This window comes from Micrasema longulum, unplaced genomic scaffold, assembly GCF_059751315.1.
Source record: "Micrasema longulum isolate JH-2025_06_02 unplaced genomic scaffold, ASM5975131v1 h1tg001775l, whole genome shotgun sequence".
Lineage (NCBI taxonomy): Eukaryota > Metazoa > Arthropoda > Insecta > Trichoptera > Brachycentridae > Micrasema > Micrasema longulum.
Window position 1 is genome coordinate 493,827 of NW_028278950.1, and position 22,531 is coordinate 516,357.

Sequence of the window (22,531 nt, forward strand, 5' to 3'; positions counted from 1 at the left end):
GGCATTGCAATAAATAAAAAAATATAAAAAATCGCCTTAAAACGAAGAATAAGGAAGTTCCGTGTGTTAAAAAAATACGTATGTGTTTATATACTATAAAAAATGCAAACAATTTTTTTTCATTATTTTTGTATATTGTCTTTTTATTATATATATTATTTTGTGTATATATATCAGCGCAATGAATTTTTAAAGTTTTTTATTTTGAAATCACTCCGCGCGTGATGTCGCACAGTTCTCTTTGGCGAGTTCTCCCCATTGGTAAATTGGCTTTCCGTAAACCGGACATCTATTACATTACTCTATCATTGGTTGATTTGGAGAAAAAAGTTACGTCGTTCAAAGTAGTTCGTTTTTATGTAAATATTTTTTATCCATATATTTCTAAAAAAACTCGCCGAGCAATCTAATGCTCTTATTTTTACCGCGGGTAAGAAATAAATATATCCAATTTCCCGGAGCACTGAACTTCCTCATTGTGATTTAAAAAAATATTTTGTATTTTTATTTTATTTTAGTAATTTCTTTTAAGAAAGTATATTCCTTTGTAAATATCATTTATGATCTTTGTGAATTTGATGAAAACATTTATAACTTTTGGATATTGGTTTCATGAGAAGCAGTTCAATTTATTTCAATATTGGTGAGTCGGAAAAATAGTCATTATTGCATAGCAAATAAAAATTACAAAATACAAAAGTAAAAAAAAAATTAAAACACTCAAAATCCAGTTATTACATTCCGTGATACAGAGTGTGCTTATTCGTAAATCGATTGTTACATGAATTTTAAGTCTCAATATATTTCTTAATCTAAAAAAAGCACTCGTGTGTATGTATTTATGTATAAATATTACCAGCTCTTATTTGTAAACGATTTTGAAAAAATAATCAGAAAAACCAAAATGCCATTTTTAAATAATATTTATACCGTTCATGCATTCTGTAGCTGCAAGACATTATGTAATCTAGCTCTTGAATCCCCACCGTCAATGCGCTATGTAGCTGCAAGACCTATTGGGACTTTTATTGTACGGTGCCCTTGAGGTGATTTTCACAAAAAAGGCGCTATTTAAATTATCCACAATAACGAATATACTCATACTACACTTTTCAGTTATTTAAAAACAGTTATCATGATGCTGTTTTTTTTCATAGCATTTTGTAGTGTAGATACAAATATCTTTAAAAGATTTTACCTGTTTTTATAATGAAAAAGATATGTTTTTTGTTTTTCAAATGTTAAGAGATAAGAATTATCATCAAAATTTTTTTTTACCATACTATTATTAAAGAATTGAGTAAAGAGTTTTCAGCATATGAAATTATTTCGCTATTCCGAAAATTTATTGAGTCTCTTTATTTATATAAAGACTGGACTGGAACTCTGTCTTTCAGAAAGCAAACTGTGGAATAAACATTCTTAAATGATGGCTAGATGATAATCTTTTTACACGAATATCGATAAAACGAAATATCTTACATTTTGTATAAATAAAAGTTTACTACCAAGCAATACGCTCATATAGGAATTTACTGTGATAAAACATACCAACTTCTGCATCGAGTAGATTCTATAAAATACCTTGGTGTTTTCATTGATAAGAATTTGCGATGAGAGGCTCAGGTCCAGTCAACAAACTCTAGGTTGAGAAAGCTGTGCCATCTTTTCTGCTCTCTTAGAGACATTCTGGATATTGTCACTCTCAGAAGTGTGTACTTTGTTCTGTTTCAATCCACTGCAACCCATGAAATAGCTGGCTGGGGGGCTGTGCGGCATCCATTTTAAAGCCTCTTATAATTTCACAAGAAATTATTATTGAAAATAATATTCCGGCGCCCTCTAACATATCCGTCAGAACAATTGTTCCAATTTATGAAGGTACTTGATATGAGACACCTGTACCTAAAAGAAGCACTTGCACACTTCTGGTCGAACAATAAGGAGAGGTCTCAGCAAAATGTCCGTACGAGGTTTTCCTAGAGCATGAATTATGTCATACCCGAAACCCGTACGACTTTTGCTCAACGGCATCTGTCATTTATCGCACCGAGAGTGTTCAATATTTTTGAAGAGCGTATTAAGCTCTCAAGGACAAAAACTATTTTCAATAAAGTAGTTAAGGACTGGATTTTCCTTAGTGGAAGGAATTTGAGTAGGAAAATCGTTTATGATTTCCCGAACGTTTTAGTTTGCTGTTTACTATATTGATGTGCCATATATATATATATGCATTTAAAAATATAAAAAAATCTTTCTGATCCTCTACTTGTGGTGATATACTCATGTGTCTGTGTCAACTAATTGCTAGTTTCATCCCAACACAGGACCTTAAGTCCCATGGAGTTAGGACTTATGTCTCAAATAATGTACAATAAACTTATATATGTAAATAAATAGAATATAGTCCACATAAATGGTGAGGACTACATAAAATCAAAAGGATTATGTTTGTTTTGTAATGTGATTCAGCCTTTAATGATATGTCGTATTAAAGCTACGATTCATCGTCGGATTTTACGCCATGTGTTTTATTAGGATAAGAGCTTATGCCTGCCTTTTCTGACAGATAAAGGAACTCGTTAATACTGTAACTTACGATCACATACAACTGTTGAACATAATGTTTAAAACCTTTTAATAGTGTAATTTGAACTTTATTACCTAGTCTACATATATTTTATTCAGTTTTGGTTGGATGCCTGTAATTTCCAGAGAGTACTTAATACTCTTTCCCGTACTTTCACTCTCCCTATCTCCAATGAGGCTACATCGAATATTCTGATTGAAATAAAACTAGCCCTACAAACTTAAAAAACGGAACGGTACCGAAAGTTGATGATTTACACCCAAAATTACTCAAAAGCAGCATCACTGGCATTGTTGGCTCTTTATACCTCTTTACAACTAATGACCAAGGTGTGGGAACAAGAAAGATGCCATGGAGACTGGGTAAACGGAGAGATTACCACATTGCACAAAAAAATGATCTATCAAACTTTGATAATTATCGTGGAATCACACTATTTAATGTACTGTTAAAAATACTTGCGTATAGGTAGTCTTTAAAAATGGTCGTGTCCACTTTTGTTAAATTTGAGTAAATGTGGATTTTATTTTCTGAAGTTTCCATATTGAAGCAGAACAGTGACCAAATTTGAAATTTTGTGAATTAAATAAAAGAAAATTTGCTAATATTATTTATTTATTTTACAGAAACAAACAGTCATCGATGGTTAAATAGCAAAAAAAAGGATAAGGTTTAAAGACAGACCAGCGAAGTTTCTAAATAAAAATCATACATATGAAATTGTGGTACAACAAAAGGGTGTGTTAGTGTGTATTTGTATCAGAGTAAGAGTAGAGTTGTGAGGGTGTATATTTGTGTGGGAGTAAGTGTTGAGGTATCCGTAATCATGAAAATCATTGAACAGCAAATAGAAGCGTATCGCAATCAGAAAAAATGAGTCTTAATTCATTTTTAAATAAATAAAGGGGCACGTTAAATATATCAATAAATGAAAAAAAAGTATTATAGTTTGAGCAAGAACGATAGAAGAAAGAGTGTTGTGCATAGTTAGTGGCAGATGGAATAAATACTTATTTCTTGGGTCGCGAAAAGGGACATTAAGATTAAATTTTGGACAGTAGGTTGAAAGAGTCTACTTTATTACTTAATAATTTACATAAATAATTGAGTTTTCTACTGACATTTCTTGGTGGAATTACATTTTAATTATAATCCATTAAGTTTAGCAGATTGGCTGTAAGTGCAAAGCGTTTTATTGTTTTTATAATCTAGATATTTTTAAAATTGTCGTTAAACATTTTCAATCTTTCCAATGTCTGTTATGTATTGTGGGCTCCACACAACGGATGCAAACTCCAAGTTACTCCGTACAAAAGTGTTGTATATGGTCTTCATTGTGTTAGGTTTTTTTTAAAGGGTTTGGAAATTTTTAATTGAATCGGCATTCACTTCGTAACACTTCATTATAAATTATTATGAAAGTTTGGAAATTCTTAAAATGAAGCCCAAAATTTTGTAAGCTTTTTCAACGATAGAACTTATGTGAGACCCAAACAGCAATCTACTATCGAGAATAACTCCTAAGTCTCTAATCTCGCTGCACCGTGATATGGAATTATCTTTGATCGAATAATTGTGCGTATGAAATTTATAGTTTAAGTCAATTTCATTGAATAATATAAAAGTAATATTGATGCATTTAAAGCATATTTTATAGGCCCAAAAAGTTTCAATTCGTTTTTTCTGATAATATTTAATTAATCCCAAACTTTAAAAATTTCCCTTCTTTTTTAAAATTACGCACTGTCCTGGATACAAACTAAAGATATATATATATATTGTTCTATCTCTAATAAGGAATATTTTCATGTTTTTTTAAAAATATTTTTTATTCCATATTTTAATTTTTATTATTTAAAAAAAAAGAAATTACCTAATAATCTTTTACAGAATATTTTACTTTCTTTTTTTTATGTTACATAAAAACATTATAATTGTCTTTTTATTATCTTGTATACCCACAAACACGCCACGCCTTTGTGGGATTTCTTTGTGTCCTATTTATATTGTTAATATGTATTTCATTGCTTCGTAATTATCTTTTTATTTTTTAATACTCTGTTTTACTTATTATGTATATTGTAAAAAAAGGGTAAAAGCGATGATTTACGAAAATATTCTGAAAAAAAAATCTTTTTTTTACTGGACCATTTTTGAAGATTTACCTCCTGATATAATATTGCAAAGAGTTCAAGGACCCATTATGTAAATATTGAAAGAGAACCAGGTGAATTTCAAAAGAGTTAGACCATAACCATATATATTTTCTTTCAAACCATCTAAAAGTCGTTAATAACTTGTGCTAGAAAAAGGTAAATCAAGTTGTAGTAGAGTGGAATTTGAACCAAAGACCGCGGATCCCTGAGTTCACAACACTACTAAAGGACCACAACCCGTTGCCTGTTATATCTCTACAATGTTAAATATCATTTCATGGCCATATCTCAACAATATTCGATAGTTGTATTTATTTACAAATTTTTAGGATTCACCCGGAAATCAATGTCCACTGTCATATGACCTACTATCGTCTTAAGGACAATGCGGAAATTTAATTATACATATTATCTGTGTAAGCAATTTATTACCAAAACAGTCAAATAACTGACTCTAGCGGATATCAGACATGGAATTAGTACACGACCTCACGACCCCACAAGAAAGGAAAGTGAATACTGGATAATATTTATATAAATAGTGACACAGTGAGTTCATACAGTCAGTTTTAGCACGTAGCCCAAGTGCTTAAGCTTGGGTTTCCTAGGAAAACGGTGCCGATATCTTAACGGCCGTACGAACGGTGATGCGGTGAACGGCCGCCGAAACGGTGACTAAAGAGTGGTTTCCTAGGAAAACGTTGTCATATCTGGCGGCCACGGCAGCTTATCTGTCAAAAATATGCCCTAGAATGCGATCTGTCATATTTGTCGTTATTTATGAATAGTTTGTCACAGTTTTATTTAATTATAAACATTTTCGAAGGCATGCGACCTTCTCGTGCACGAAAATTGTATTAAAAAAAGAGTCAACTCTTTTTAAGATTTTTAAGACAGTGAATTCAAGGAGAAATACTGTTTTTCGAAGGAAAATATGAGGCGCATAATTACTCTAGTAAAACTCGATTTGGAAGGACACAAACGAGATGAGAAAATACCAGTAGAACTCCAGGGCCTATTTGCTATTCGGTACTGGGATAGTAATGAGGTATGTAATGAATAATAATTTTGGCAATATGTAAGTATCGTTTCTGTCAATTCATTTGACAATTTTAAATACGTAAATGTTTAATGCCTATAGATATTAACTTTTGATAAATCTTCCAGATTCAAGACGACTCTGCTGATATACACGAATTTAGTCACCAAACTATTTCAACATCAACATCAATTGGCATGAAAAACACCGGACTATATTATAATGAAGCCAGTGTCCAGAACAAATGTAGTTATATCCGGCTTATTTTGTATGAGAGGATTTCTTAAAGTTATAGGTGCAATAGATTTTTTTTTAAAAATTTATTAATAACAAATTTAAATACAATTTTTTTCATTAATCAATTACATATATTTACATTAACGTTTCCCATTACGTAAAATAAATAAACAATTCTTGTGTACATAATGGGGAGTGACGTCTTATAATAGATTATTTTAGAATAACATAAATAAATTACAAAAAAGATATTAACGATGTTTTCAATCAATGTTACATAAAGAAGAATTATAGATGTAATTTTTTACTTCTTTCTTAAATATATTGTATTCCTGACTGTACTTTTTATTATCTTTGTTCATTTCATTAAAGAAAAATATTCTGTAAGTATAATGATGTTGTGCAGTAGTTGTTTTTAATTAATTTAATCCATCACAATAGATCTTCACAGGTTGCAGTGACGTCAGGAGTTTGTATACAAGGCCTACTACACAATATTTTTGATATCCGATAATAATGCTATTTAAAAAAAAGGCATTTGAATTGTTTCAAACAGATAAAATATTACTCCCTAGTTTACCTCACCCTTTAGATAATAGTAGAACTTTATTTTTCAAATTTGATCCTGTACTTACATTTAATTAAGTGTGTTTGCAATAATTGGATCAATTCAAAATAATCCTCATTTAAATGATTTCAGTATAATATTAGACGCTCAATTTCAACATTCAAAATTCATTAATGATCTTGAAAAAAAAACCTTGATCAAATTTGGGCACATGATATCATACAAAGTCCTATATCCAAGCAACATTCTAAAACAAAATGTATCCCTAGAGTTAAAAGTTTTTAATGAGAAAACAAATGGTGGGTTTAAAGTGCGTAGCGCTTAAAAATCCAGAACTGTTTGTAGAACCCGAGAGTACTCTAGATTTTAAAAGTATATTTTGTAGATGGTGGAAGATTGTAAATGGGTAAAATGTATTTGAATTTCAAAGATTCAACAATCTTCACAAGGAATCCATTAGAGAAGATAGTGTAGATCATAAAAATTTTCTAAGAAACATGTCCCTTTGGTTAAAAACTTGGAGACTCTCAATACCTGAGAGTTAGTCTCTAGGTGTACAAAAATTTAAATCCCCCATTACTACATTGGATGCGTTTTCAATGTTGATCCTATATATATTTTCCATGCATAAAGTAGAATATTTACTCTTGAGTAAATTTCAAAACGATAACTTAGAAGCGAGGTTCGGCTGTTATCGTCAAACGAGTGGAGCTTATTATTGTATTATTTATTTGCAAGTCTTAGAGAGTGAGAGAAAGCTTTGATTTAAATGTGCTGTAATATTGCTGGAGTGGAGTGAGGTTTTGGTAGGTATGTGAATATGAGAGTTAGTGTATATGAGTGTGGGGGTGGGTTTGTGGAAAGGGTGAGTGTGTGTTTGATACAAGTGGATAGAAACATCTTAAAATTATAATGTAAAAACGAATATATGATTTATAGTTTATATAATATATGTTTAGTCTCTCTGATTTGATGTTATATGTTAAACTTTTAAATAGTATTCCTTGAGTATGTTGGATTTATAAATAAATATTTGCAATTTGTAAAATATCATAATTACTTATAATCACATCTATATAATAACTAATTTTAGTTTATTTAATCCTGTAATTATTGTTATTAATATCATACTAAATGGGATATGATAAGGTTTGCTGACGATATTGCTATGGTTGCTGAAAGTGAAGAAGAACTGCAAGAGCCCTTACAACTATGGAAAGCATTCTTCAAAATAACTACAGTATGAAGATAAATAAAGACAAAACAAAGCTACTGACTGTAGGCCGAATGCAACACCAGATGAGAGTAGTGATGTCGGGAATACCACTAAAGAACACCAAGGAGTTTCTCTACCTCGGGAGCAAAATAACGTGGGACGGTTGGTCTAAGAGCGAGGTCGACAGCCGTATACATCAAGCTAGACTTGAATTTAATAAAAGGTCCAAAATAAAAGAATCAAATAATATAGACCTAAAACTAAGAATACTTCTAATCAAGACCTATTTATGGAGTATCTTGATGTATGGCTGCGAGACATGGTGCCTATCCGAAAGAGATAAACGGAGACTAGAGGCTTTTGAGATGTGGTCCTATAGAAGACTACTAGGAATTTCCTGGAGAGACCACATTACAAATGAAGAGGTTCTCTAAAGAATCGAAGGTGGAAGGCACCTGCTCAGGACCTTGTCCGAAAGGCGAGCGAGATGGATCGGTCATGTAATACATCAAGAAGGCCTGCATGTGCAATGGAGGGGATGACCGAGGGAACAAATTCTAGGGGATGCCCACGCCGAGAGTACCTGGAGGACCTATTAGAGGACGTGCGCTGCTCATCATATGTTGACTTTAAATGAGCCGCACAAGACAGGGAGGAATGGAGGAGAAGAATGAAGGGAATTGCTGCCAGCCAATCCCAGGATTGAGACCAGAGAAGAAGAAGATCATACTCAAATAATTTTGAAAAATACATTACATAATAATTTATAAAATAAAAGGTTTATATTTTTGATTAAATAAAAATAATATATGCAATAACTACATTTTTATTTGTAACTGATCTTGGTGCGTTCTATTCCTTCACAGGGCCAATTTCTAGTGTTTTGGTGAACAAATCATGATATCCTGTAAACAGAAATAAGAGAAAGAAATATTTTTTTCTTTTATTTAGGAAACATTAAGTACTATTACATAGTTTTATAGTATGCAAATTTTTATGTAAATTATGTTTTTAATACCTCTTATGAATATACACATTATTGTTATTCCACTTTGTATTATAATTTTATATGTATTCTTCTCCTTTTTGTAAATCATGAGAAATGGAGTTTATACTCACATAATATATTCTTTATTGCATAATATTTATGTAAATTTAAGATCATAATGAAAAATTCTCAAACGATAACGATACTAAAACGATTTCTTGTTTAGCATTAGGTCTTATACCCATATATATGTAACTCATATAATATTTGTACTTTTATACAAATATGAACCAAACTTTTCTATATCTCTTTGTAAAACAAAAGAACCAGAATTCACTTTACTTTATGTTTTTTTTAATATTCATTTATGAACTTGTAAATATTATAGTAACAATTTATACTGGAACATCAGAACTTAATATTGCTTACTATATATAAACTGTACAGATTTCTTCTGAAAAATTTCAATTATTATACACTTACTTCTTACAGACACCATAATAGATACTTATAACTTTCATATGTAATAATATACATAACTACAAACTGTAAGTTCGAAACCAAAATGTCTTCAGCGTTTAACTAATAATTTATGTACCTCACAACACAGTATTGTATAACTTTTAATTCTTTAGGAATATCATCTGCTCCATATCATACAAGTATATGTCCAACCTCTTTGAATCATAATTAAATTCATTTTATTAGTCTGTCAAAATATAATATAGTATTTTACATAGTAACAACAAATATAAAGAATACATTTGTCATTACAAAGCAGACATTGTTATTAATTCATTATTACTCTATTATAGCTATGTAAGTACTCACCTAGAATTTGCATTCATAACTTACAAACCACAATACATTACTTATATTGACAGGCTGGAGAAAGTACAACATATTTTTTAAAACATTTGAATTTCTGATGCTTTCTTACATTTCGTGAGATTACTTAGCATTAGGTCTTATACGCATATATTATATGTAACTCATATAATATTTGTACTTTTATACAAATATGAACCAAACTTTTCTTCTTTAAATATCTCTTTGTAAAACAAAAGAACCAGAATTCACTTTACTTTACGTTTTCTTTAATATAGATATATAAACTTGTAATAATTGTAGTAACAATTTATACTGTAACATCAGAACTTAATATTGCTTACTATATATAAACTGTACAGATTTCTTCTGAAAAATTTCAATTATTATACACTTACTTCTTACAGACACCATAACAGATACTTATAACTTTCATATGTAATAATATACATAACTACAAACTGTAAGTTCGAAACCAAAATGTCTTCAGCGTTTAACTAATAATTTATGTACCCCACAACACAGTATTGTATAACTTTTAACTCTTATTCCTAAGAATATCATCTGCTCCCTATCATACAAGTAGATGTCCAACCTCTTTGAATCATAATTAAATATAGTATTTTACATAGTAACAACAAACATAAAGAATACATTTGTCATTACAAATCAGACATTGTAATCAATTCATTATTACTCTATTATAGCTAAAGTACTCACCTAGAATTTGCATCCATAATTTGGAATCCACAATACATAACTTATATTGACAGGCTGGAGAAAGTATAAAATATTTTTTTAATATATTTGAATTTCTGATGCTCTTTTACATTTCACTTGAAAGACTTTTATTCTTTCTTTTTTCACTGCTGGTTTTATATTTTTAAACTTATTTGAATTACTTTTAGAATAGTATTTAAAAATAATATATTGCTTTTTTTACCATAATATGTTATTATTTTTTTAAGATGTTTTTTTAAATTAACTTAAATTTATTGTCTTTTTTTCTTTAAATATCTCTTTTTACAAAGAGATATTTAAAGAAGAAAAGTTTGGTTCATATTTGTATAAAGAACTAATATTTTATGAGTTATATGTATATATATGAGTATAAGACCTAATGCTAAACACGAAATCATTTTAGTATGGCATACTTGAGGATTTTTCATTATAATCCTAAATTTACATAAATATTATGTAATAGAAAATATATTATGTGAGTATAAACTACATTTCTCATGATCTAAAAAACGGAGAAGAATACGTATAAAATTATAATACAAAATGGAATTACAATAATGTGTACATTCATAAGAGGTATTTAAAACATAATTTGCATCCAGGTAAAAATAGTTTGCTCATATTTATTAGTACATTTTTGTTTTTATGATCAGTATTATTCTGGGAAGTGTTCATTTCAGGGGGGTGTCTGCCTTCCTGGAGGTGGATCTGGTGAGTCCGAAGTAAGTACTGCTGTGGGTATGGTGTCATTGGATTTTTCCATCACAATAGTGAAGGTAGATTTCAGAAAGTCTTGTCTCCCGTCTGTTCTACATTGTATGGCGTTCTGGAATGGTCTTCTGTGGCAGTCAGTAAATATAAATACGTGGCTCGTGTTGAGAAGTTCTTTGTGGATAAAGGTTTTCTTTGGACTGTGGTGGATGCCTGGTGTTTGTCTGATGTCTGCGAGTCTGAGTCGTAGGTCGTTGACGAATGTCCCCTTGTCCTTGCATGTTGAGGCAGTGAAGAAATCGCTCGGGAGCCTAGTAATTTCTGCTGGCAAACATTTGAGTTCGACTCGCACAGCAAATCTAGTAGTACTATCGGGAGAGTATCTACCCTCTCACTACTCGTATCTTGATCTGCACTTGGGTGAAAATAATTTTGTAGTATGTACTTATTCTGAAAATAAAATTCACAATGAATATACAGGAAAGTTATTGCAACCTACCTTATGTATCTAAATAAGAACTTATTACTGGTGTTTATGGAGTTGCTATAAAACTAGTTTGAACTTGTCTCAAATATAAATGGGAGCTCATTTACATACCATATTATTTAATTGAATTCGGTGATAAGAATCCTGGAACAAATGTATTAATAAGTCCCAAGTATGTCTACATTTAATCGTTTTTCTGTGCCATAAGTTTACTCATTAAAAACAATGTTTTGAGTATGTCCAAATGTTTGCAGACAGGCTGGATTTCCTCCCTAGGGAGTTATCTAGTTCTAAATTTGTTGCAACAGAGAGGGAAAACATTTTCGAGAAGGGAATATGGAAGTCTAGGCACTTACAGGGCTTATGCTCTGTCATAGGCTGGTTTAAGTAGGCATTTTACACATTGTAACATTCTCCATTCTGCCTATGTTTTAACATCACATTTCCTCAACTCTTCCATCTGTTTTCTTTTGTGAAGTAAAAGAGCTGAAACTTTTATCATTTGGGTGAGATTTATTCGCCTGAACCAATTCACCTACGACGCAAATTCAGTATTCCCTTCTCAAAAAGGTTTTCCCTCTCAGTTGTAACAAAAATTGTTTATATTGGTGACTACTCTTTGGTGTTTGTAGTTTTCTAGAATAAATAAATGTAATAATTAATGCAGAAAAATATTATAGTAATGTTTATACAAGAATTACATTGGTATACTTATTTGTATCCATCGACAAATTTGTTGTATTCATTTCATGTTCAAAGGGCATATTTTATTTAAAATTCATCAAACTTACTCTGTTAAGATTATGTTCCAGGCATTTTTCTTGGCTCTTTAATATTCATGGAGAACTCCTTATTTTAAATCACACCCATGTGACTTTTAATCTGAAATGTTGTGTGTTATTTCATAAAATGTCAACTTCAAAATAGGTTAGGATTTGGTAAGGTAACCTAATAAAAAGTTTGATAATATCCTTACAAGACAAAATGCGTCACATTTTACACCCTTGTAAATAAAAAAAATAAAAGGATAATAGAATCCAATAAAAGCATTTTACTTTGGATACCTTACGAAATTTTAATATAGAATTCAACCAATTATCTGCAGACACAATAAATAGGTTAGGATTCCTTGGAATCTATTACGTATAAACAATGTTATAATAAATGTTTTGAATTATAAAAATAATATTATGATAGATGCTTAGCTTTTTTCTTGTAGCTTATAAACATTTGCTCTGTTATTTTTATATGATTCTATTGTTATTTACATTTTAGTACATACCTGATATTTCAAGCGTTGTCCCGATATTTCTTCACGAACTTTGTTTCAACTCGACTTTCTAATAGTCTTTGCCCTTCCATTACATAAATCGTCATGATTTTTACAAAATTAATCAATATTTCGTCATTTTCAACATTCCGCACCACGTTTGCACTCATTTTGACAGCTAAACGGTCACCGCTTCGCGAGAAAAACCGTTCGAAAACAGTTCGCACCGCTGTGACGGCCGTCCTGCAAATGGCGGCACCGTTGCTTCGACGTTACGTTCACGGTCAACGCTCTCTAGGAAACCAGCGCCATTGATTTACATAGTCAACGTTTTAATGACGTCATCTGCCGTCCCGTGACGGCCGCTTTGTGACGGTACCGCTGTCTTAGGAAACCATAGCTTTAGTCACCAACACAAAACGCTTTCGTGGTTACTCTCTATGTTACTTTGTATAAACAAAGTGTAAAAAACACACCCAAAGTATCAATATTGTTGTCTTCTGTCGATTTCTAACTGGATAAGAGCTCCAATGCATTAAATCCAACTGTTTTTTTTCACATAAACAAATATATATTTATATAAAAAAAGAAAAATAATTATCATGTTTACAAATAACCGGCAATGTATGGGGAGAAACTTGCCAGAAAATTATATCTAAAAAACGAAAACAAAAAATAAGTAGCACCTCAATAATATACATAAAATGTTACAATGACAGAAGAAGTATGTTAAATAATTGATTGTTTTTTTAATGAATAAAAAATATTTATAAATTTAAACATATACTAATAAAAAATATCAAAGATGTAATATGCCCGGTCATATCGAAATCTATAAACGTGCATGTAAAATTAGGGATTTACCCGGAATTAAAATTTGCAAGAATAACTAATACCTGTAAAGGTATCGAACGTTACCTAGTAACTATAGATCTATAGAAAATTTAACTGTATTAATTGAATATTCAAAAAAATAAATACATAAAAAATTAATGGACTATGTGAAAAATGACACTATGCTTGAATCAACACTCTTTTTTTAAGATAAAAAAGAAATCGGAGCCGTCGTTGCGAATAAAATTAATTAAATGGAAACAAACATGGATGCTGGAATTCCAATCACAGAAGTAATTTTGGACTTGGACAAAATCTAAAAAAGCTTTTGATACTGTGCATGTTGAGATTATGGTTAAGAAATTTAATAAAATTGGAGCGAAATTTCTTCAATATATTAGACAAAATAATACATATCAGATCGAAAACAATATACTTACATAAACAAAAAAAAGACGATTTCAAGCAGTTGATTTTGGTGAACAACATGGATCGATTTTGGGTTAACTGTTCTATATTTTACGAGTATAATGTAACTACTTATCATTGTACAATTTTACATGAAAAATAATATAAACTGACGACATAGGACTGTTTCAAACTGACGCACTAACAAACAAAGACATAAACAAAGACCTTACTGTGATAACTAAATGGACGAATATAAACATATTAACATTCCGATAAAAAAATCTAATATCATAAATTTTAAATCTCAAAAATAATACTTATTAAATTCAGTAAAATCTAAAATATGTTAATTGCAACATTTATGCGGTACAGGCTACCAAAATGACATAAACAGACTACAAAAACAGTTATGTGTAACTTAACTTTTTATGAAGTTAACTTTTTTACTAGAATCCTGAAAATGTATTCATAAATAAGTCTGATATGATTACTGATATAATTGTAGACAAAGAACGTAAACTTTAAAAGTTTTTAGTAAACATGGACATCAGAAAAATATCATATTCAACTTTCTAAAACGAGACAAGACTAGTAGACACTAATAAATCAGGGATTGAAATTGTACAATAAATCACCAAACAAAACTCAACAAGAGATTTAGACAAAATTAACAAAAGACTTAAAAAATATTATCATTAAAAACGGAATATTAATTTTTGAAAAAGCTTATTTTAAAAAAAAATGTAATCCGTAAGGGTTTATCAATTAATATCAAATGAAAAAATAAAACTTTTATTCCCAAAAAAACCTTTATAGTACTATTTCAGTGTATGTACATATGGACTGTCGTCTAGTTAGTTTACTCTCCGTCTAACGTAGCTCGACCTCTTCTTTTACCCAAGATTTTTAGTTAATTAACTACGAAATTATATTTTATGCATATGTTTTTTACCTTGTGCAATTATGTACACACACGTGCAAACACACACTCCCTTTTTATACATGTTTATATTTACTGTATATTTGTGGACATGTGTTATTGGTTTTATTTTCTATGCTTTATTTACATTCTCTGTATTAATTTTGATATCCTTACTAAATAAAATAAATAAATAAACTACAAAACTAGATTGAATTTCTTTACTGCCATTTTTTAGTGGAACTGCAATTTAGTTATAACAATAATTAAAAATACCTACAAACGAATTCAATGCCAAAATGCCAAAGCAAAATAGAATTTTAAAACCTACCTGTTTTAGTAATATTAATTATTGGTAAAATAGCTCTAATAAACTTCTCCTTGCGGTGCCTTATCATGTCTCCTCAACGTTCGCGATCACTACAGCGAAAATATTTTGGTCCTGCGCTACTTCAAGGCCAGGACAACTACTTGTTGGATGTACTCGCTATAGTGATTCTTGGAAAAAGATGACCAGAGTTGTTACCTTCTTTCGCCTTCTCTGGTGAATTTTTCTGTCGGGGTAACCTTCCCTTAGCTGATTGATTCTGATTTAGAGGCGCCAGAAACTAGCCGTCCATCCTCTCGTTAACTGCTGCGATCACACCGTTATGAGTGTGATCCCATTGCCCAGGGTTTCCGACGTGGACGCTGACGCGTTAACTAGTCAGTAATGTAGCTGGTGGAATGAAACTGGGCATTCGCAGCATTCAATAAAATTAAGCTCTCTTGCAAGATGTGCCTCAATACCCCCTAATTAACTTGTCTTAGTCAAAAAGTTAATTTTTTTGAACTTCATTAGCGAAATCATTCAAAAGATCTCGCTTGTTTACACATCATTGATTTAAATTCAAACCATCAGTCGTAACACCTTTACCACACAGATAAAATACTTTTTACCTGTAAACGCTCGAATATCGATAATCCTGAATTTGAAAAAAATTCTACCTCATCTCTGTAGGAATATTGATAAAAAAATATATACCTACTTCCCCTCGGGAGAAATCCAGATTTGTGTATGTACAAAAATACACATACCAAAAAATAATGTTGTGTAATAAGATCTGGTCAAAATATAAGTATAAATAAATTGCAGAATCATCTGCAGGCGATTACTAGTACTTAATTTAACTCGGAAGAGTCTTAAATACATAAAATAAAGTAATATGCTAATTAAAAATACTTAACTTCAATATCAATACATAGATGGTGCTCCAACACGCTAGTGAAAGCTTTCTCATTTAATAAGATATATACAAGAATCAAAATGATACCATTGTCGATATTCGCTAATAAGCGGAATGGGGAATGTTGTACGTAAAGTGGCCACTCAACCCAGCCAATGACAGGTCATAAGCCCTGTAAACGCTCGAATATCGATAATCCTGAATTTGAAAAAAATTCTACCTCATCTCTGTAGGAATATTGATAAAAAAAATAAAAAAAAACTTTTTCCCTAAGAATTACACTGAATAAAAAATATATCACTCGAAGTTTTCAAAGAACTACTTTTTTATCATGTAATCAGTAATTAAAGCTGTTGGCTTTATCGTTTTAAAGTTTCCTGAAACCAGCGCTGAAAGGAAACTTACTCGAAACCTGAAATTAATTATGAAAATTACTCCATTTTAATTGTTGTTAAAGGCGAATATATACAGGTTTGGCTACTTACATATCTGCTTTTAGTAGAGACAACAAAAAGATAGGGATATCATCCAACGTGAAAGTGTTGCGGATTTTCTATTTATCATGAGCCAGTAGACAGAAGTGTATTGGGTTTTCGCGATTGAGGCGTATTTCGCGAACAAGAATTCAACCAATTCGGCAAAGCAACGTTTTTGCTTTCAGTCGATCTCCGAAGATTAGGTGGTGGCCGTCAAACCAGTTGATATGGACGTGGGTGCAAAAATTTTGAATGTTAAAATCAGTCGGAAAAAAACCTCAACCCAAACCTTCATGTTTTGAGTCCGGAAAACGTTAACCATGTGAGAGACAACATTTTGCAAAATCCTCTGAAATCTTAATTACTCTTAAAATTTAAAAAAAAAAATTGAAAAATTATCTTTGCAAGCTACACATTATCTATCAGTTTGTAGAAAACGGGCGCATATGAAGGAAACTAGCTAGGATGATTTTGAAAAAAAAATATATCCCTTTATACGTTTAAACAACATTTTTTTAAATGAGACAGAATATACACTGTTGGTAAGGCACTTATAAAAAATAATATAATTGGATTTTTAAAAATATGTATCAGAGGATACAATGTGATGTGTTTTATCTTGTTAGGACAGGGGGGGGGTTAGTAATTAAAAATCATTCAAGGTATACATAGTTCATTTTATAAATACATTTTGGGTATATTGGGAAAGCTTCCACCATTTAAATATTATTTTAAGCGGTAAGGTTTTAAAATTAAACATGAATTATAGTTATAAGATGTTAAAATTAATTGTCTTTACCACAACACTCAGACCCATTGAGAAAAAAAAATTCTTGGATTTATTTCTTGCAACTGGCGGGAATCGAATCTGCGACGGTAGTTTCACAGTTAAATGTCTTACCAACTGTACCACGGCACCTGTCGTTATTACATAAACATACATTTCAAAAAACATTTTTACACTACGATAAATAGTTCGTAAATCTATGCAATGTCACGCAGCAGTCTCCTGCAATGGTACATTCCTTTAGACAAAATCCGAAGTTGTATACTTATCCTGAGAATTGTTTTCGTTTTGAAGAACTTAACATGTTCATCCAGGGCATTGTACACTCTTGGAGCCATAAAAGAGAAATTCTTCTGAGCAAAAGCCGTACATGTTTTTGGGAACTGAGGTTTTTTGTGGTATTATGTTCGTTAATTTACTTTTTGTTACGTTATTTAAGTTTTGATAAACAATTGACTAAACATCGTTATTTCAATACCTCGTGGTAAATAGGACACTATATAAGCACTTTGATTGCAACGTATCTGGATTGTTATTTTTACATTGATCATAACCTGATCAGTCCTACTCTGGCAGAAATCAAACCCAGGACCTCAAGCTAACGTAGACTAACGCGCTGACTGCTACATTACGAGACACACTTATACTAATTCGATTGAATTTTTCAGGATTTTCCCCTGAGTAGACGTCTAATCTAAAACACTCACCCAGGGTTCATTTCCACTCACATAACTGTATTTTTATTTGCCTGAACACAAAAATATGACATTTGAGAAGTACCGAGGGTAGTGTCGTAAACTCCGAATCGGTAGGTTTTAGGTTCAAATCTCACTTAACCACAACTTGTTTCTCAATTTCTAACTCAATTAGCAACTATATTATTGTTATCAAAAACATTTTTCACTTTGTGGTATGACATTTTACACTTATTTGTTTATAAATTTGTATAAACCACTTTCATTATCTTTTTTTTTTATTACACTTCGACCGGTTTCGAGGTTACCACCTCATCGTCAGAATTTTAACTGTTATTAAAAAAAAAAAAAAATTAAGTGGTTTATACAAATTTAAATTTTTACAAATTTAATAAGGAATATTTATTTAATATGCAATATAACATTTTATTTTATGTTTATATTTATGTTTATTGTTACATTTGTGTTTATTGTTATATGTTTGTTTATATTTATCATTATGTTTGTGTTTATATGGTAGAATTGGCTCTAAATTTTATAGCCATTTTACTGGAATAAAAATAAAAATAAAAAAATATATAAAAAATGAATTACTATAAAACAAAAACGTACCTTATAATCTTAAACATAAAACTTTCTTTTCTTGTTCTTATTTGACACAAACATATTATACTTTTCCATGTATTATAAAAGCGAACATTCATAAACATTTCTTGAATACCCACGAACAGGCTATGCCTTTGTGGAATATTTTGTTTACTATTTTTACTGTCAATATGTATATCATTGCGATGTAATTATCCTATATTTTTTTTAAACTCTGTTTTACTTCTTATGTATATTGTAAAAAAAACTTTACAAAATATATAATAAATAAATAAAATAAAAACATAAAAATAAAAATATTTATTTTCAATTGAAAGTTTATAAGCTCTATAAATTATTTTCTAAATAAAGTTTCTAAAGAGTTAATGTACCATCATCTGCTCGTTTTGTTTTATTCTAAAGAGTGATATAAAAATGCAGGAGTTGATCAAAGTTAATTAATTTAATCAAGGCACTTCTCTTGCTAGAGTTTCAGTAATTTATTTTAGAACTGTGCACTTTACTGAAGTATACAGAACCTTCAAGCGAACTACTCGCCAACTGCACTTATGCAACGTCCTTCTGGTAAACGAAGAGACGGGTACTCTCGACATGTAAGTAAGAGTGATAGCCAGGTTGTGTATTGCTGTCTACACTTTCTGACACCAATTTTTCGTGTGCACAACGTAGGTACAAGCCCCTGGCTTCACTGACGTGACGCAATGAATGTATATTTTTGCACTGAGCGAATCAGGGAAGAATACATTTTATTAACAGAGAGTATACATTTTATTCAAAAACGTTATCTTTTTTATTATTTGATTTATTTATCTGCACTTTAAAGATAAACCCCGGGAGTGAGAATATTGAACAAATGTTCAGGAAATAAGATTTTGATATTTTGCGGTTTTCAAAACACCATTACTTTTTAACCAACTCAGATAATTTCAATCTTTAAAAAATTTTCGATTTGGAATAATAATAACTTTGATAATTAGTACATTTTGACATTGTACTAATGTTTTTTGCATTAAAACAAATTGGACTTCACATTATTTAAAACTTTAAAACGCATTTTTATGGCGATATGAGAAAGTTTTTTGAATACGTCTTTCTATTAAATCTAATTTATTAGTATCTTAAAGTTTAATTTCAGTGAAAATAACATTTCAAACATGAAGTCTCTCTTTGGCATAAGTGTAGCAGTTTTTGTTATTTTTCTCAAAAACACCAAACCGAGAGTTTGCTATATTTGCTTTCAATGTCCACATTTCATTTCATTCCGAGTTTGCGAAAGCTGCCAAATGTAAACGGTAAAAACCGAAAATTTTCACTTATTTTTGTTGATTGCTTATTACGTATTGATTGATTAATTAATGTATTTACGGACATTGTCCATTTATACAATTTAAAGATATGTTTTTTTATTTTTTATTATTTAAACAATAGATTAATTGAGTGATAAAAGTATAGATACAATTATTTTTTTTGGTAGTTCATCTCAACTGCCTCCCTAGGGATAGCTTCCCCGTTCTAAGGCAGTAAATAGTGTATTTAATAATACAATATGAAAAAATAATAACAATTTTATTATTATGTGTGCCCTACTTTCAGATTTAAAAATAAATAATATATCAACGTTGAACATCTTAATAATACCTAAATCAAATCCTTAGTCATTACCAGTAAAACTAGAAATCAGCTTACGTCCTTCTACATCGGACAGCAATTTCTCTGACTCCCTCCGACCAATACAGATTAAAAATGCAGTCAACGCCTTCCTTAGCCTAGCAATCCCACCACACTTCCATAAATCTGGAATAAGGTTGTATATCCTCGGGCCTATATAGTATTGCTGCCTTTGAGCCAAAAAAATACTAACTCCTGTCTGTAGAATCAGATTCTTATTGGAGTGTCTAGTATTAACAAGATAAGATCAGGGTCCTAATTATAATAAGAAGCCAACATTTATCTTCAATTTTATGTACAAAGTAAAATTAAGTTTTCGGTATGAAAATCAGAGTATGCATGCATGTTTTCTTCTTAACGTGTTTAATTATAGGTTACTAACAAAGATATTTGAAAAGTTCATATAAATATACTTGTTTTTGTACACAAATATCGGTTTTTCTTTATAGACAGTCGAAGAAAACTCTGTCAACTTCCCATTGTAATCGGGGCCCTGGACTATTTATTTACGTATACTCTAAAAACACAACAAAAACCAAAACATCACGCCGTTTCCCCGTTAGGGTAAGCAAAAAGGATAGAATGTCATATTACTCTGTCTTTGCATACATATTTCGCTTTCTCTACATTTATATATGTATATTCTCATACACACGCGCCAATTATTCTGACTTTTAACATATCCATATTCAAGAATTTGTTGGATTTGGTCATGCCACATTTTTCTCTCTTTCTCTATTCCTGCATCGATCAACATTTGCATTGTAAGAATTTTTAGCCGTTCTTTCACTGTCCATTTGCTCTACATGTCCAAATCAACGCTGAGCTCGATTCTTAATGTTGTCAATAGTGCTTATCTCAGCCTTTTATAATTCACGGATCTACATTTGTGCATCTATTGTACATAGTTTTACTATACATTCGCCTGAGAGATTGTATTTCGACAATATTCAGCCTACTTGCATTCCTGTTTTTTCAAGTGCATACACCCGTATATCAGAGTCGGGACCAGGACTCCATTGTGAACAGCTAATTTTGCCTCTTGCGACAAACACTTATTTGCCAAGGTCGATTATAGTGCACTATTCACTCTGTTCCCGGCACTCACCCTCCTTTTAATATCTTTCTCAGTCATCCCACCCCTAGTAAACACACTTGCCAGATACACGCATTCCTCAACCTATTTTAGTATACCTCAACTATAGACGAAAGAATAGTCAACAAGTATATATGGTTCAAATGAACGGTATCGTGAGACGAGGGCGACCAAAGAAGACGTGACATGATCAGATAAACCAAAATCTTAAGTCTGTTCATGTCAAACGCAGACAGAACCGAAGGGCATGTATGACAAAATGTATGAATGTGGAAGAAGCTAGGAATATATGCCAGGATAGACGTGTGTGACTGTCCAATATCTCTGCCTACCCCTACGGAAATGGCGTGATGGTAGCAGTATTAGTAATTTTAGTATAATCACATTCACAGTGATTTCACATTTAGTCATATTTTCATTTCTTTCAAAAACCATCACATAAAATGAAGTTGTTCGATGGTATTGAGAGATTTTAGAAATACACAAATATAAGAGTTAAAATTCTGTGCTTTTTGTTATTTTTCTGAAGTTTTTTTCAGCGCTTTAAATGACGGAATGTATGATTTTTTAAATAATTTTTCCATTTATAAGCATCTCAATACGCAAGTTTTAAATTTGTAATCGGAAAACCATTATTTTCAACTCAGCAGTGGCCCAATGAATATGTTTCTTATCCTAGTATTTCTATATGGCGGTGAAAAAATACTTCCTGGATCCCGTTCCTTGTTTTGTCACCAACAGTAGGTTACAATCCTATGCAGTTTTTAAATATATTTTAATGTTTAAGATTGATAAATATAACGAAACATAAAAACAGGTAGGTACTGAGTTGATCTCGATTATTGGAACAGCCTTTTATAATCGATTTTGATGATCATTTTTGCCGACTATTTAATTTAATGAACAAGTCCAGCATGTTAAAGATTTAACCATTTCTCTCTCAATTATCTTAAGCCCAGCCATTTTACTGGAAACGTCTTTA

At 30.9% G+C, this 22,531-nt stretch overlaps 2 long non-coding RNA genes across 2 annotated transcripts; one reads left to right on the forward strand and one right to left on the reverse strand.

The window, feature by feature from the left end:
• Positions 1-5,340: 5,340 nt before the first annotated feature.
• Positions 5,341-6,217, forward strand: LOC148274037 (uncharacterized). The gene is made up of 2 exons (XR_015824392.1): positions 5,341-5,794; positions 5,914-6,217. It is a non-coding gene; the product is annotated as an uncharacterized LOC148274037 (long non-coding RNA).
• Positions 6,218-8,889: 2,672 nt separating this feature from the next.
• Positions 8,890-12,926, reverse strand: LOC148274038 (uncharacterized). The gene is made up of 3 exons (XR_015824391.1): positions 12,844-12,926; positions 12,353-12,443; positions 8,890-11,524 (listed from the first exon to the last, which is right to left on the reverse strand). It is a non-coding gene; the product is annotated as an uncharacterized LOC148274038 (long non-coding RNA).
• Positions 12,927-22,531: the final 9,605 nt, after the last annotated feature.